We start from the raw sequence: 16,123 nt of genomic DNA on the forward strand, positions 1-16,123 counted from the left end.
CAGTGCAGTAGCCTAGCAGCTGAAGTCCTAGCCTTGCATGTGCCAGGATCCCATATGGGCACCACTTCTAATCCTGGAGGCCCCACTTCCCATGGCCTGGGAAAGCAGTCAAGGACGACCCAAAGCCTTGGGACCCTGCACCCGCTTGGGAGACCCAGAGGAGGATCCTGGTTCCTGGCTTTGGATTGGCACAATTCTGGCTATTTCGGTCACTTGGGGAGTGAATCATCAGATGCAAGATCTTCCTCTTTGTCTCTCATCCTCTCTGTATATCTGACTTCCCAATAAAAATAAATAAATATTTGTTTTAAATAAATAAATCTTAAAAAAAAAAAAAGAAACAGCTGTGGTTGTTCTAAGCTGCTAGGTAGTGACCCGGGAAACAGCTGCACATAGTGCAACAGATAGGACCCCAGGGGTGTCTGGAGGCCTGTGGTGGAAGGGAGAGGAAGGGTGCTCCTGCAAGGAAATGGGGTGCAGTCCCAGGGGGGCTGCACCAGCTCAGGCATCCTGGGCTCCAGGGTCCACCTTCCCCTTCCTGGACTTGCGGGGTCTCGGGAGAACAGCAGAGCAGGCAGTGGTGGATCTGCCACACCGGTCTTCCCACCCAGCTGGGTCCACAGACTGCTGGACCACGTACGCAGTGCTGGCTGGTGCCAGGCACACAAGGTCACAAGGACACATGCAGGGCCCGTGTACGCAAGAGACACACACAGCCACATACAGATGGAGTTCAGGGCAAGTAGTAGGGCGCCCCACACCTCCCTCATCCCGTCTCTGACATACGCAACCTCCTTCGCGAGTGGGGTCATCTGTCGCCACTGGAATACACTCGAACGCCGGGGGACTTGGGACGGAGGATGTCGGAAGGCTGCAGGTTAAAGTCTCTGGGCTTCCATTTCTGCGTCTTCTGCCCCCACCCTGCCCTGCCCCGGGGAGACCAGAGAAACCAGAATCCCCTTTCCTGAAGCCAGCCTGCCACAACGCCCCCCCCAGCCCCATTCTGTGTAAGACCTGGCCAGGTAGAAATTCTCCAACATTCCTTGTCTGATGAAGGTCCCCCATCTTCATGCAGTGGGGGTCCTAGCTCTTGCCCAGGGAGCTTGGAGAGGCCAAGAGGAAGTCAGACCCACAGGCAGGCTGGGCGGGGCCTCCGCCCTCAGTCTCACCACACAGCCACAGCCTGCTGACTGCCCACCATCTGGCACCATGCAGCCCCTTCTCTCCCTCAAGTCCCCTCTATCCATCCACAGGCTCCCAGGTCACAGGAGACTCCTGTCCGGGTGACCCGCCCTCCTCGTGGGGATGCACACGGACAATTCCTAACTGAAGCCTGTGGCTTCTGCACAGTACTTGCCTTGGCTTTTGCCTCGTGTCCAGGTTTGGATTCAAAGTAGAAGCAGACAGCTTGGGCCCAGGACAGCTTGCTGCCACGCACTATCCCACCACCCTCACTCGGGGCAGGACAGCGTCCGCTCCAGGGAGAAGCCTGGACTGCACCCCATCAGGGCAGGGCTGGGAATGAGTGAAGCCAGCCACCTGTTCCTGAGGGTTATTCAAGGGACCTGACCCACACTTCTGGCCACCAACGTCTCCCTGTCCCTCTTGGGCCCCTGAAATGCAGGTTCCTGGGCAGGTGCTGCCCTGGGGGGTGGTTCTGAGATGCCGATGGCCCCTGGAGCTGACCCCTCCTGTTTGCTGGGTCTCAGAGTGCCTATGCCTAGTTAACAAGTCTAAGTGTACTCAACCCATGGCCAAGTCCTGCCTTCAGTCTCCAGCTCAGCTGGCCTAAGCCTCCCATTCCTATTGCATGAGGCAACAGCGCCCCCTTCTGGCCAGGTGGCTCTTGTGACCTTTGCTGCATCCACTGCTCTCTGCTTTCCCCTGCAGGCAATCGTGGGAAGGGCAGTTTGATTCAAACTGGTCCCATCAACCCCATACTCTAAAGGTTTCTAAACCTGGGTCCTATCTCAAATCTAATCCTTACCTGTTACCTGTTTTTTTTTCTCCATCCTGGCTTTCTGCTAATAATACACCCTGAAAGTATGGATTCAACCAACCACAGACCAAAAATAGTTTTAATTGCATCTACACTTAATATGCATATTTTTCCTCCCTAAACAACATAGAATAACTGGGCCTGGCACGGTAACCTAGAGGCTAAAGTCCTCGCCTTGCCAGGGGTCGGGATAGGTGAGGGGCTATGCCAAGCTGATTCAGAGCAACCACTGGCATGCGCGTGATCTTTGGCTGGGAACAGGCCCGGTTGGGGAGCTGGGTTGAGGTTCCCACCAAGGGGTGCATGGGCTGGAATGGGGGCTGCGTTCTGATCAGGATAGTTATAGTCTCCCTTGGCACAAGTGTGGACTGGGATTGGATGCACCAAGCCGAGCCAGACTCCAACACCTTCTGGTGCTCTGGAATACTAGGGTAGATGTGGGACAGACTAGGCTAGGTCTCAACCCCTACTGAGCCATGTATGAGCTGTAAGTGGGTATGGATGACCCGTGGCTGGGCTGAAACATCCAACAGCAAGAACCAGATTGGGTTGAAGGCCAGTTAGGAAAAGCTACTGTTCCTGCTAGGACAGGAGGTGAACTGAGTAGGGCTGGCTCATGGACCCACTGGTATGCACAAAATCTGGCATTGGGAGAGGTTCTGATGGAGGAGCCTGGACAACTCCTCTAGCAGGACACAGTCCCTGCAGGTAAGTGCAAGAAGCATGATAGGAAACAGCCCAGAACAGGCCATGGAAAGTTTCCCACTGGCACACATTTGGCATGGGTGGGGGGCAGACCAGGCTGAATCAGTTCACATCATCCACTGGCAAATCCGAGCACTGGAACTGAGTGTGGGTAGAGCCAAGATTGGTCGCGACAAAAACCAGTGCACATTACAGAATGCCAAGGTGAGGTTACCTGTACCAGATGTGACAGCAGAGCCCAACAGCACACGTGAGAACCAGCAAGGAGGGGGCGGAGCCGGCAGGGGGAATAAGGAGGGTTGGTTCCCTTGCTGGACAGCTACTCCCACTGGAGAGCGTGAGCTGGGAAGGGTGCAGACCAGACTAGGCAGGACTACAATACCTGTGGGCCTCATGTGGACTAGATCAGGGAAGGGCCAGGCTGGGCTGATTGTTCCTACTGGTGCAAACAAAATTAGAGTGGGTGAGGGTTGGCTGGGCTTAGTCGCAGCATCAGCTGGCAGAAGCTGGCACTAGGGGCTAATTCTGTCAAGTTAAATCGCAGAACCACCTGGAGAGCGCATAATCCGGGAGTGGATGTGGCCTAGAAGGGAAATAGTGGGCTCCTCCCTCTTGGGTTACCACTTCCACGGGAGGGCACGAAAACTAGGACAGGGGCTGGGGTGGCTAGACAGAGAGACACCCAACAACATCCGTGAGGGCTGGATAGTAGAGCTGGTTAGAAGGAACTAGGCTTTAATACCCATCAACATGTGCAAGAGCCAAATGGGATGGGGGACAGATTGGACTAGTCTGTCACACATACTGGCAAACCAGGACAAGAGTGGGCCTGGTGGGGGTTATTGTGGGTCGCTCCAACTAGGCTACAGCTCCCACTGGTTTATGTGAGGGCCGAGTGTGTGTTGGGCAGAGTCAGGCTGGACTGTAACACCCATTGGTTCCAGTGGAAGACAGGGCTGGAAACAGAACTAATCCAGCAATTGCAACCACCAGCTGATCGGGGCGATGGACTGTGCCAGGCCCTGTACTTGCTAGTACATACAAGAATTTGGTCTGGGAACACCTCAGACAAAGATTCCTTGGGGATCCCCCAATCGAGCTTCCGGACTCAGAACCCTAACCATGAAAAGACAGAGGACAGAACAAGTCAATCAACCACCTCAACTATATGTTTGCAGTGAAAAACTGGGCAAATGGAGACTCTATGATGGACTATATCAATCAGTGGATTCTTCAGTGGCCTCCTCGTGCTGGGAGTGGTGAGATTGGCAGCGATTCGTAACTGTTGTACTAGCAAAACCACTTGAGCAAGACCCTCGGAGCATGCCCCACATCCAGGTGGGTGGGAGACTGGGTGGGGCTTCTCCCTTAAAATCCCCCTTTACCTCAGATATATGAAGGAAACAATATGGAACTAATAGTCTTACCCATTTTCCTGTAGCTCTTGAACCTTTTTACCCTAATTAACTATGTAAAGATTATAAAAAATATAATTTAAAAAATGAAAAAAAATGAAAAAAATAAGGTCCTTGCCTTGCATGTACCCAGGATCCCATATGGGCCCCGGTTCTAATCCGGCAGCCCTGCTTCCCATCCAGCTCCCTGTTTGTGGCCTGGGAAAGCAGTTGAGGACGGCCCAAAGCCTTGGGACTCTGCACCTGCATGGGAGACCCAGAAGAAACTTCTGGTTCCTGGCTTCAGATAGGCTTAGCTATGGCCATTCCGGCCACTTGGGGAGTGAATCATTGGACAGAAGATCTTCTGTTTCTCCTCTCTGTATATCTGACTTTTCATTAAAAGAATACATCTTTTTAAAAACATAGAATAACTATTTACCTGCAATTTACATTGTATTAGCCATCATCAGTGATCCAAGGAAGATTTAAAGTACATTGGAGGAAATGCATAGATTACATGCACATCTTTTTTTTTTTACTCATTTTAGGGACTGGCATCATTGTGGCACAACAAGTCAAACCTCTGCCTGCAATGCTGCCTTTCTGTATGGATGCTGGCTTGAGACCTGGTTGCTCTAGTACCAGTCCAGCTCCCCGTTAATGTGCCTGGAAAGCAGCAGAGGATGGCTCGAGTCCATGGGCCCTCACACCCACGTGGGAGACCCAGATGAAGTTTCTGGTTCCTGGTTTCAACCTTGCCCAGCCCCGGCCACTGTGGCCATTTGGGGAGTGGACCAGCAAATGAAATATTGATCTCTCTCTCTCTCTGCCTTTTAAGTACATGAAAAAATATTAGTAAAAATTTTACTTATTTGAAAGGCAAAGTGACAGAGAAATAGAAGTGGAGATCTCTCATGTGCTGGGTCACTCCCCAACAGGCCACGACAGACAGAGCAGGGCCAGGCCAGTACCAGCAGCCCAGAACTTCATCTGAGTCTTCCGTGGGGGGCGTAGAAACCAAAGCACGAGGGCCACCTTTCACTGCTTTTCCTGGGGCATTATCAGGGAGCTGCATCAGCCGCTGTTGAGCCATCTCTGGCTGCCTCCCAGGCTGGGTGTGAGCAGGAAGCCAGATCCAAAGTGGAGCCCAGATTTAAATCTGAGCATTTTAATGTGGGGTGTAGACAAATGGCTCCCCATCTCTATCAGCTGCTAAGCTCCCAGAGAGGCTGAGGGGTACAGAGCCGCCTGAGCTCCTGGATCAGCACAGCGTGTGACGCTGGTACCCCTCCCTGGCAGGGGAAGTGTGGGGTGCTGCAGGCCCATGCTGAGCAGTGAGTCACCCTCACTTTGTGTGCTGCAGCTGGGAGCAGCATCTGTACCAACTCGCCAACGCACCCAACCGCCCCCTGCCCTCCTCTGCACCTCATCAAGACTATTTCCAGAATATTCCTGGATCCCTGAAACTGCCACCAGCTCGCCCTGGGACACGGGCATCTCCTCCAGGGCGGCTCCTGCTTGCTCCCTCAGATGCTTCCTGAACCAATCCTGCCCACATGGCTCCTTCAGGAGGACCAGCGAGGAGCCCAGACTCTCCAGGCTGCTGCCCAGAAGGACCACGTACTGGATGCTCCTACCTGCTGCCACAACAAAGGGCAAGGAAGGGAACCTCTGCCCCTGCTGCCCCGTGTGCACCAGGAGGCACTAGGGAAGCACAGTGGGTGACAGATGCCAGAACCATCCAGCAGGAGGTGCTGAGGAGCCAGGAGAGGGGCAGAGCTGAGCAAGGGCAGCCCAAGGAGGACGCTGGCTGGCTTGCTCAGCTTTCCATGGGGGGCAGGACAGAAAAGGGGTGGCGCAGCTCCCCAGTGACCACACAGGACTTAAGGAGACGCTGGGTGACTGCTATGGCTTCTCTCTACCTCACTGAGATTGGGGAGGGAGGCATGGAGGGTTTCACAACCGACTGCCTGGTACAAACCCCGCTTTGCACTCCGTTCTGAGGGGACCTTCAGCCGCTCAGGCTCCCTGGCGTGTCTCCCCATCTACCTGGCCGGGAGCAGGGCACTGGTGCCTGCTTGTCAGATTGTGGGGAGGGTCACTGGAGCTGGCACCAATGAAGTGGTGGCTCTGACGGTCCTAGGTGACTTTGAGGTCCTTATCATCTTTTTTTGTACTGTTCACTAAACTGAGCAGATCTGAAATCCTTCTTCTTTAGGGGTAAGGCATAAGACACCTGGGAAGTTTGTCGGTTGGCTGATTTTACTAGAGAGGTAAAGAGAGATGCACCCAAGTTTTACTTTATTAAAGATTTGTTTCACAGGCAGAGTTACAGAGAGAACGGGAGAGGCATCGTTCAGCCACAGCTTCACTCCCCAAAATGTTCACACAGCTAGTGCTGGGCTAGGCCAAGCCATGAGCCTGGAACGCCGTCTGGGTCTTCCGTGTGGGTTGAAGGGCCCCAAGCACTTGGGTCACCCCCCGCGGCTTCCTCTGTGCATTCGCAGGGGGCTGGATTGGAAGTGGACCAGCCAGGTCTCAAACCAGAGTTCATACAGTTACCAGCACTGCAGTTGTAACCACTATGCCACAATACCAGCCCTCAGAAGGGAGACGGAGATCTTCCACGTGCTGGTTCCATTCCCAAATGCCTGTGACATCAGAGCTGGGCCAGGCCAAGCCAGTTCAATGCAGGTCAGCTGCACTGGATGGCAGGGCTTCAGCGGCCTGTGTAGCATGTGCTGCATTCCAACAGGCTGGGAGCCGGAAACCCAGGTGGGGCCTGGACCCAGCAACAAGGGCATCTTCAGCCCACTGCTACCTGCTTCGCAGATATATGCAGATGGGACTTGCACACCGTAAGATCCATCCATCCGAAATGCACGGTTGCACGATTCCTAGTCCCAGTGGGCAGCTGGGCACCCTTGCTGCAGTATCAGGCCACCGCCCCCACACGGGGCATTGTTCCTGGGGTGTGGGGTGTGGGGCGTGTGGTGCCGAGCCCCAATCCTCTTACAACCTCCTTAGGGCAGGTGAGAGCAGTGGGAGAGAAAGGCGCCCACAGACCCCAGAGGGCTGTGTCCAGGTCAATGATGACCTGCCACACTTTTTAACTTTCTCCTCTTCTCACAGAGCGGGAAACACTCACCCCCCTCAGGGGGTCTTCACACTTTGTGGGAGCGTGCATAGTGAAGATACTACTCGTGGATTTCCAAAGAGGTCTGCACTGACTTCTTTCAACTCCATGAATTTTTTTTTAGGATTTATTTATTTTTTATTGTAAAGGCACATCAGATTTACAGAAACAAGGGGAAACAGAGAAAGATCTTCCGTCCAGTGTTTCACTGCTCAAATGGCCACAATGGTAGGGGCTGAGCCGAAGCCAGGAGCCAGGAGCTTCTTCCAGGTCTCCCACGTGGGTGCAGGGTCCTGAGACTTGAGGCTGTCATTCAGTGCTTCCCCAGGCCATAAGCAGGGAGCTGGATGGGAAGTGGAGCAGCAGGCATCTTTCATTCGTGGATTCACTCCCCAAGTGAACATAATGGCTGGAGCTGAGCCGATCCGAAACCAGGAGCTCAGGGCCTCTTCGGAGTCTCCCATGTGGGTACAGGGTCCCAAGGCTTTGGGCTAACCCCAACTGCTTTCCCAGGATACAAGCAGGGAGCTGGATGGGAAGCAGGGCTGCTGGGACACGAATTGGTGCCCATATGGGATCCCAGCGCATGCAAGGCAAGGACTTTAGTCACTAGGCTACCGTGTCGGGCCCTACACTTTTTTCTTCTAAATATTTATTTGTGGATGTATTTGCAAGACTGAGTTACAGAGACAGGGGGAAAGAGAGACAGATCTTCTACCTGTTGGTTCACTCCCCAAAGGGCCAGGGTGGAGCCAGAAGCCTGGATCTGCAGCCAGATGTCCCGTGAGGTTGGCAGGGGCCCCAGCACGTGGGCCACCTTCCACTGCTTTCCCAGGTGCATCAGCTGGGACCTGGATCAGAAAGGAGCAGCTGGGACTGGAACCTGCGCTCAGATGGGATGCTGGCTGAATCTGCCGCTTGCCACCCAGTTCACCTGGCGTCAGGTCAGCCTGGGAGGTTCCAGTCCTGGCTCTTGCCTTCTCCGTCACATGATCCTAAACAAGCTCCTCTGAGCCTGGGGTCTTGTGTCTGAAAATGGGGCTGCCACAGCTCCCCACGGGTGAGCTGCGTGCACCTGAGGGGTTCAGACCTACAGTGCCCCCACCCACCCAACAGAAGGTGGTCCATGCCCGTGGACTTCCAGGAGGGAGTCTTTTTTAAAAAATATTTTATTTTATTATTAAGGATGTATTTGTTTTTATTGGAAAGTGAGATATACAGAAAGGAAGACAGAGAGGAAGATCTTCCATCCACTGATTCACTCCCCATGTGGACAAAACAGCTGGAGCTGAGTCAATCCGAAGCCAGGAGCCTGAAATTTCTTCCAGGTCTCCCATGCAGGTGCAGGATCCCAAGGCTGTGGGCTGTCTTTGACTGCTTTCCCAGGCCACAAGCAGGGAGCTGGATGGAAAGCGGGGCCACCGGGACTAGAACCAACGCCCATATGGGGTCCTGGTGCGTGAAAGGCGAGGACTTTAGCTGTTAGGCTACTGTGCCAGGCCCCAGGAGGGAGTCTTGGTCACTGCTTCCCGGGGTGACATCTCGTCCTGGTTTCCTGCAGGGGGGAAATCCCAGGTCTGAGAGCACCTGTTGTGGGACTGGAAAGACCCTAGGGATCGCCCAGCCAGGGAACTTTGGGGAGGGGGTGGTTTCCAGACTGCACAGACAAGGGAGATTTTGGGGCCTCGGGAACATAACATGCCTGCCGTAACATAACACCCCAGGGTCCTGCTCTGTGCCCCCCTTTCCTGATACTTGCCCCAGCCACCTACCCTCTTTTGCTGCTCTTTATGCCAACCTCAGCTCATGGCAGCCCCTGCCCTGGCATCCTCGGCCTCCCCTCCGCATGTCCCCACGGCTGCTCCCTTCACTCTGCTCTGGGAAACCAGGCCACTGGGCTTAGAGCAAGTATATTCCAAGACCCTCACCCTCCCCTTTCCACAACATCTGCTGCTAAGTGCAAGCTGGAATCTCCTGCTCCCCGCCCCTGGCTTCCCAAAGTGCTCCCAGGAGGCAGCAGGGCTGAGCTGGGGCCCTGTGAACCGTTTCCTCCAAGAATATGTGTTTGTGCCACACTCCCGGTGCTCCCAGGTCGAGAGCCTGGCCATGGCTTGGCAGGTGGGTGGCTGAAGGGTGGCCACGAGGCTGGTCAGAACTATTTCCTGCAATGGCTGCTTCAGCTGGCCAGGCCCTACCAGGGTCCTCCTCTCCTTATGGGCCCTTGGCCAGCTCCTGCACCAGGCCTGTCTCCGAGGGTGTGCACCCACGTCATCCCAGGCTGCTGCCATCTGAACTCCATGCAGCAGCTGTAGCCAGCCCAAGACCCTGGTACCCAACTGCCCAGGGAAGCCGTATCCGTTTTAGGGCCTCCTGCTGCTGCCTGCTCCAGCCCCCTAGCCCCACCCACCCACCCCTCATGCTCCCCGCTCGCCATCCTGGGCCATGAGGCCTTTGCATGTGCAGTTTTCTGGACAGGGTGCTCCTGCTCCACTGCTGCAAACTTTCTTAGAGCCCTAGGTGGGTGGTAGCCCCAAGTACTCCAGCCAAGTCTCCCATGTTGGTGGCAGGGACCCAAGTACTTGAACTGCCACACTGCCTCCAAGGGTCTGCTATGTATGAACAGGGATTTTTTAGAAACAGCCCCAACTCACTGGGTGGTGGTAAGGGTCAGAGGTCAGAACACCAGCTTCTCCTATTCAAACTTTGCAAGACTGTATTTTTATGTTTCCAATCACTCATTCAAGCCTGCAATCTAAGGGTGAGAGTAACAGCACAGTGTGTTAAGCACTGCTGGGGATGCCGGCATCCCAAGAGTGCTGGATGAATCCAGCTCCCTGATAAAGCACCCGCGAAACCAGACGACGACCCCCCACCCCACATCCCCATTACTGCTTCCTGTCCTGGAGTCCTTGTACCTGTGTGGGAGTGCCAGCTGGAGTTCCAAGCTCCTGCCTTTGGTCTGCCTTAGCCCTGGTGGTCGCAGCTATTTGCAAAAGTGAACCAGAGAATGGAATATTCTACTAACCTACTATCATATTTAAAGAAAAAAGATTTCCTTATTTTTGTTTGAAAAGTCAAGTCACATAGAAAGGAGAGACAGAGTGGGATCTTCCATTCATGAGCTCACTCTCCAAATGGCTACAATGCCAGAACTGGACCGGTAAGAAGCTACAAGCTTCTTTTGGCACAACAGGCAGCGGTTTATCCTCCTGTATCTCCAGATATATACACTTTGAGATGGATAGACAGATTTTAAAGAAAGGAGGTGCCAACACTGTAGTATAGTAGGTTAGCTGCCACAGGGATCTCACGTGGACGTGCTGGCTGGAGTCCCAGCTGCTCTCAGCGCAGCCTCTTGCTAGTGCACGTGGGAAAGCAGCCCGTGATGACCCACCCACATGAGAAAACTAGATGGAGTTTCACACTTTTGGTTTCCACCTGACCCCTCTCTAGCCAAATGGTAACATGGTTATCAGAAAACGCAAACTGTCCCGTGCGGCTCTCATGTTTCTAGCCAACACTGTGTGCCTGGCACACTGCAAGTGCTCAAGACTCACGCAGTGGCTGTCTTCGGGAAGTGACAAGAGCAAGAGGGAGGCTGAGAGAACAGCTTCTCACTCCACAGAAAACAGTGCATGCGCAGGCCCCTCCTGCCCCTGGTGCCCTGGACCAGCACAGCACAGGCCTCTCAGCCCACAGTGTAAGCCTCCGCTCCCTCCAATCATCCTGCCTGCTGCTGCCAGGGTCTGCTTTGCCCATCTGTAAATGGGGCACACTGGGTTCACTGCACTCCTTCAGAAACTTGGTACCATGTAAAGTTCCAAACAAAAGCACTGAGATGAGCAGACGGTCTGTCCATACACAGCCCGACGTCACCAGTGACCGCCAACTCCCGGCCACACACTAGGCTTTACACATGACCCTCCCCGACACAGGTCATTCAAGCCAAGCAGCTGAGGGAGGACTATTTCAGCTGTGGACATCCTAACAGCCTTCTCCCGAAGCCCATGCTGGGAGCAGCAGCAGCAATGGATCCGCAGCCAACATTACCCACATGGCCACCCCACCCCACAGAGGAGACACTGCACGGCCACCTGAGAACGTGATGGGATCTCCAGCACAGACCAATCCCAGCCACAACCGCCTGGGGCAATCAAGTCCCAGCAGTCACACGCCTGATCATAGGGTTTTCATCCTCATGCCCTGAACTGTGGCCCCACTGTGATCCTAACCCCCTCCCTGAAGATACAGCCTTACTTGGAAACAGTCTCCACTGGTAACAGTTGATCTGAAATGAGCTCATCCTAGGTGATGGGGCCCTAAATCTAAGGACTTGCATCCTTGAATGAGAAGACACACAGTGGGGAACACAAGGGAACCCAGGAGCAGAAACCTGAGGGATGCACCTGCAAGCTGAGGATGACCAGGACCCTGGCAGGACCCTGGCTCGGGGCTCAGAGAAGGAGTGTGGAGCACACCCCACAGCGCACATGCCTGCTCTCACCAGGAGCCTGGGCTTCCGGCCTCCAGAACTCAGAGGGAACAGACTTCTGTCATGTGAAGCCATCCAGTCCGGGAACATTTATTACAGGGGTTGTAGGCGGGAACTCGAGGAAGAATACGGGAGCTGGAAGATTCTCTCCTCATCTGTGTGCAGTCCTGCGCTGTCACTGCACCCCCTCCTGATCAACCCAGCACGCCCACTTTCCCATGACGCACCTGTCTCAGGCAGGAGATGCCTCGATGAGCAGGTGGAAGTTAGAAAGTTAAACTCCATGTGGAGGGGACATGAAACTCCCAGAAAGCCCCATTCAACTCAGCCTCACCCTGACTCCACCCTATTTACACATTCATTAATCCATAAGTGCTGTGAGAGTGATCCTTTTGGCTCTGCCCTCCTAGCAGGCTGCCCTGTGGCCCACACTCCTGTGCGTCTCTGTACCCTCTTACAGTTGCCCTCACGTGCACCTGACGGATGCTCTGCCATCTCATCTCCCAGGGAAAGAGATTTGGAGTAGGAATTGAGATTCCTGTTCCCACAACTAGTAGGGAGAGATGTAGCAGAGCGGTGTGATGAGACTGCACAAGAGGCAAGCTGGAGTGATGAAGACAGGATTCCGGTGACAAGGAACCCAGCTCATGATGGAACCAGTGGGATGGTGACCTCGAGGCTGGCGGCACCCAGTGCCTATGACACCATCAAAAGGTCCACAGCAGGGACCAGCACAGTGGCACAGAGGGCTAAGGGCCACCTGTAACGCTGGCATTCCATGTGACTGCTGGTTCTATTCTTTTTCTTTTTTTTTTTTTAAGATTTTATTTATTTTTATTACAAAGTCAGATGTACAGAGAGGAGGAGAGACAGAGAGGAAGATCTTCCGTCTGATGTTTCACTCCCCAAGTGAGCCGCAACGGCCAATACTATGCCAATCCGAAGCTGGGAACCAGGAATTTCTTTCCAGGTCTCCCACGCGGGTGCAGGGTCCCAAGGCTTTGGGCCGTCCTCGACTGCTTTCCCAGGCCACAAGCAGGGAACTGGATGGGAAGTGGAGCAGCTGGGATTAGAACCAGCGCCCATATGGGATCCCAGGGCGTTCAAGGCGAGGACTTTAGACGCTAGACTACGCCGCTGGGCCCTGCTGGTTCTATTCTTAGCAGTTCCACTTCCGATCCAGTTCCATGTTAAGGTGCCTGGGAAAACAGAAGAAGATGGCCCATGTGCTAGGGCCTCTGACACCATGTGGGAAACCCGGATGGCGTTTTGGGCTCCTGGCTATCACAGCCATTTGAGGAATGAATCAGTGACGAACAGTGTGTCTTCCTCTGTCTCCCTCTCTTGCTGTCACTCTCAAATAAAATAACTTTTTAAAAGATTACTGCAAATTTTTAATAAAAGTAGGTCATTTAAGGACCAGGGAATATGTCATGATCTAGATTATGATCTGCCCACAATTCTGTCACATTAAAGTTCATAAAAACATTACTTTATAAAATAAAAAGGTTCCAGGGCCAGTGCTGAGGCACAGTGAGTGAAGCTGCAGTCCTAGGTACTCTATTTCCTATCCAGCTCCCTGCTAGTGCGAAAAACAGCAGAAGACAGCCCAAGTCCTTGGGCCCCTGCACTCACACAGGAAACCCAGAAGAAGCTCCTGGCTCCTGGCAATGAACCAGACAATGGTCCAGCTCTGGCAAACCAGTCCAGCTCTGGCAAGTGAACCAGACAATGGAAGATCTCACTTTGGCAAGCCCTTTCAGATAAACACGTAAAACCTCAAATAATAAAAAGGATCCCTGCCCAGTGCCAGCTCACCGCCAGGCCCCTACACGCCTGTGAACTTCTGTGGGTCCAGGCCGAGCTACAATCCTGCCACCTGACCCACCATCTTCTCAGAGAGGCGCGCCCCCTCCACGCAGCCAGCCCACACCTGCACTGCGCTTTACCCCACAGCCCTCACACCTCATATGCACACTTATACATATTTTCCTTTAAAAAACAAACAAGATGTTAAAAGGAATGGGCGTCTCAGCCCATGGGCAACTCCAATCTAGCTCCATTCAGGATCGGGATAGCCAGCCTGAGAGAGGCTAAAGCTGAGGTTTCACGGTAAGGTGGCGCCTGCACAGTGTCCCCCTCCCCGCTGCTCCCCCAGCTGAACCCACTGGCTCTCCTCACCCATTCCGGGAAATTCCTCTCTGGCCAGGCAATTCTGTTCTTGTTTGTCGGCTTCGAAATCCCTGGAGCCAAAGCCTAGGGTCTATGGGAGTCCCCAAAGGCTGAGTCCTCTCCACTGCCCGCCTCCCCACCACAGGGGGTGGGGAGAAGTAGGCACTGAGCCAGGCTGCCACAAAGCAGGGTCAACCAGCCCTGGGCAGGCCCCAGGCGGTGGCAGTGAGCTCATCCCAGTCCTTAATTATCCCCCTGGCTAACAAACATCTGAGAACCTGCAGCCCATTCCACAGGGAGAACTCCAGGGACACTGGGCCAGATGTCAACATGGAAGGACAAGGAAGGAAATGGCTCTGGAAGAGGCAGGAAGTGCAGCTCCCTGCTCCTCCCCAGTCAGGGCCAGAAACGGGGAGGGGAGCAGCAACTTGGCTTCTGGCCCTTCTAACCAGCCCTGCCCTGGGGTGCAGTGCTTTTGCCATCAGCGTTATCATTCACAGTCATCCTAGAGGCAGTGGGAGCTTCAGCAGGTCCCGTTCCCAGGACCTCCCTCCTGACGTGGGTTTCTTGAGACGGCGGTGAAGACGAGACCCCAAGGCTCAGAGGGCTCAGAGGGGTGCAACAACTTGCCCAAGATAAACCACTTGAGCAGGACCCTCGGAACATGCCCCACATCGGGGACCTGGGACGGGTGGGAGTCTGGATGGGGCTTCTCCCTTTATCTCCCCCCTTACCCCAGATACAGGAAAAAAAAGAATAATAATGTGGAAACAATGGTATTACCCACTTTCTTGTAGCCTTTGACCCTTTGTGCCCTAATCAACTACGTAAAAATTATCAAAATAAAATGATTACCAAAAAAAAAAAAAACTTGCCCAACATGCAAATAAGGCAAGTTCAAGGTCACTGCCCAACCTATTCCCAATGCTCTCAGTGAGGGCTAGGCAGGTGACTTCCCAGCCCTGCGGGTCAACTCATGGCCATCCCCACTCTTCAGATAAGACGGCACAGAGAGGTCAGGCTGCCTTCCCAAAACCACCCAGCAGAAAAGATGAGACTGGAGCCCAGGGAAGTCTGCCAACTTTTCCCTGTCAGTACCACTTTACCCCCAAAGCGTCCCTGTCCGCCCTACCATCAGGCTGCCAGCTCTGGCTCGGATCCTACCCCATTCAGCTTCTCGCCACTGATGAGGCTTTGCTCCGCTTGTGGCTGGGACCGCGGTGGCCACCAGAACAGGCTTTGTGGGAAGAACCTGCTTCCTGCCACTCTAGCCTCCAAAGCATGACTGCCAGCCGCCAGGTACCAGTAGCTGCAACTGGGCTTTCCTCTGTGGCCCTGTCCCTCATTCCTACTCAAACCCTGACCACCTCCTGGGCCAGGACAGTCCTGGAGTGCCACGGCCAATCATTGACTCCACACACATTCGTTCAGCCAGAACCTATCATGTCCATGATTCTAACCTGCCAGGGTTTCTGCCAGAAGCCAGGAAAGCCCTTAGCTGTGGACAAGGTCCCTGCCTCTGCTCGCAGCCCGCCCTTCCTGTCCCTGTGGGCCTAGCAGGACCCGTCCCTCTAATGGGCCTCAGCTGGCTCTGGGCAGTGTCCCTCGGATAGGCTGCCCTCTGGCAGTGGCCTGAGGCCCTGGGCTGGACACACAGGCCTGGCCTCAGCTCCTCAGGGCCGACCTGCCTCACCTGGGAGCTGTGGATATGCCCTGTGGTCACTGGGGAGGGCAGGGGACCGGCATGTGGTAGGAGCCTAACCCGGGGTTGTGACATTCAAAAACAACCACGATTACAGATTGTCCCGGGACTGGAAGCTTCTGGCTCCCGGTTGTTCCAGAAACCTCTGAAGTAGCAGGCACGTGGGTGGAGACTGACTGACAGTACCGACCGAAACAATAAGGGAGGCAACCGACCAATGAGGTGCTTTCTGGCCAAGCAGGCTCTGGGGGCCAAACCTTCCTCGTGCTCCTGCCCCGGGGTCCTGCCCCTCTCCGGGGCCCTTACCTGCCCAGCGCCGCCGTTTCCCCGTGGGTGCGCGGGCGGGAAGAGGGCAGCCCGCAGGCTCGGGGGACCGGGCTGGCCGAGGCAGCGGCGCAGGAGGCGGCGCCCGGAGCCCACGTTCCCGGCCGGCACGCTCCCAGTCCCCGCCGCCCCCCGCGCGCCGCCCGCTGTCCCGCCCGCGCCGGCCCCGAGCGCACGTGACTCCGCCCCGGCCCGC

At 54.7% G+C, this 16,123-nt stretch overlaps 1 protein-coding gene across 1 annotated transcript in view; it reads right to left on the reverse strand.

Moving 5' to 3' along the window:
- The window catches only part of LITAF (lipopolysaccharide induced TNF factor), a 68,037-nt gene extending 52,006 nt beyond the window's left edge, over nucleotides 1-16,031 (reverse strand). The window contains exon 1 of the mRNA XM_058680545.1: nucleotides 15,910-16,031. The gene's annotated coding sequence lies outside the window, so the exon portion shown is untranslated. The remainder of the gene's footprint in view (nucleotides 1-15,909) is intronic.
- Between the last annotated feature and the right edge of the window lie 92 nt (nucleotides 16,032-16,123).

The sequence above is a fragment of the Ochotona princeps genome, chromosome 24 (assembly GCF_030435755.1).
Source record: "Ochotona princeps isolate mOchPri1 chromosome 24, mOchPri1.hap1, whole genome shotgun sequence".
NCBI classification, from domain to species: Eukaryota; Metazoa; Chordata; class Mammalia; order Lagomorpha; family Ochotonidae; genus Ochotona; species Ochotona princeps.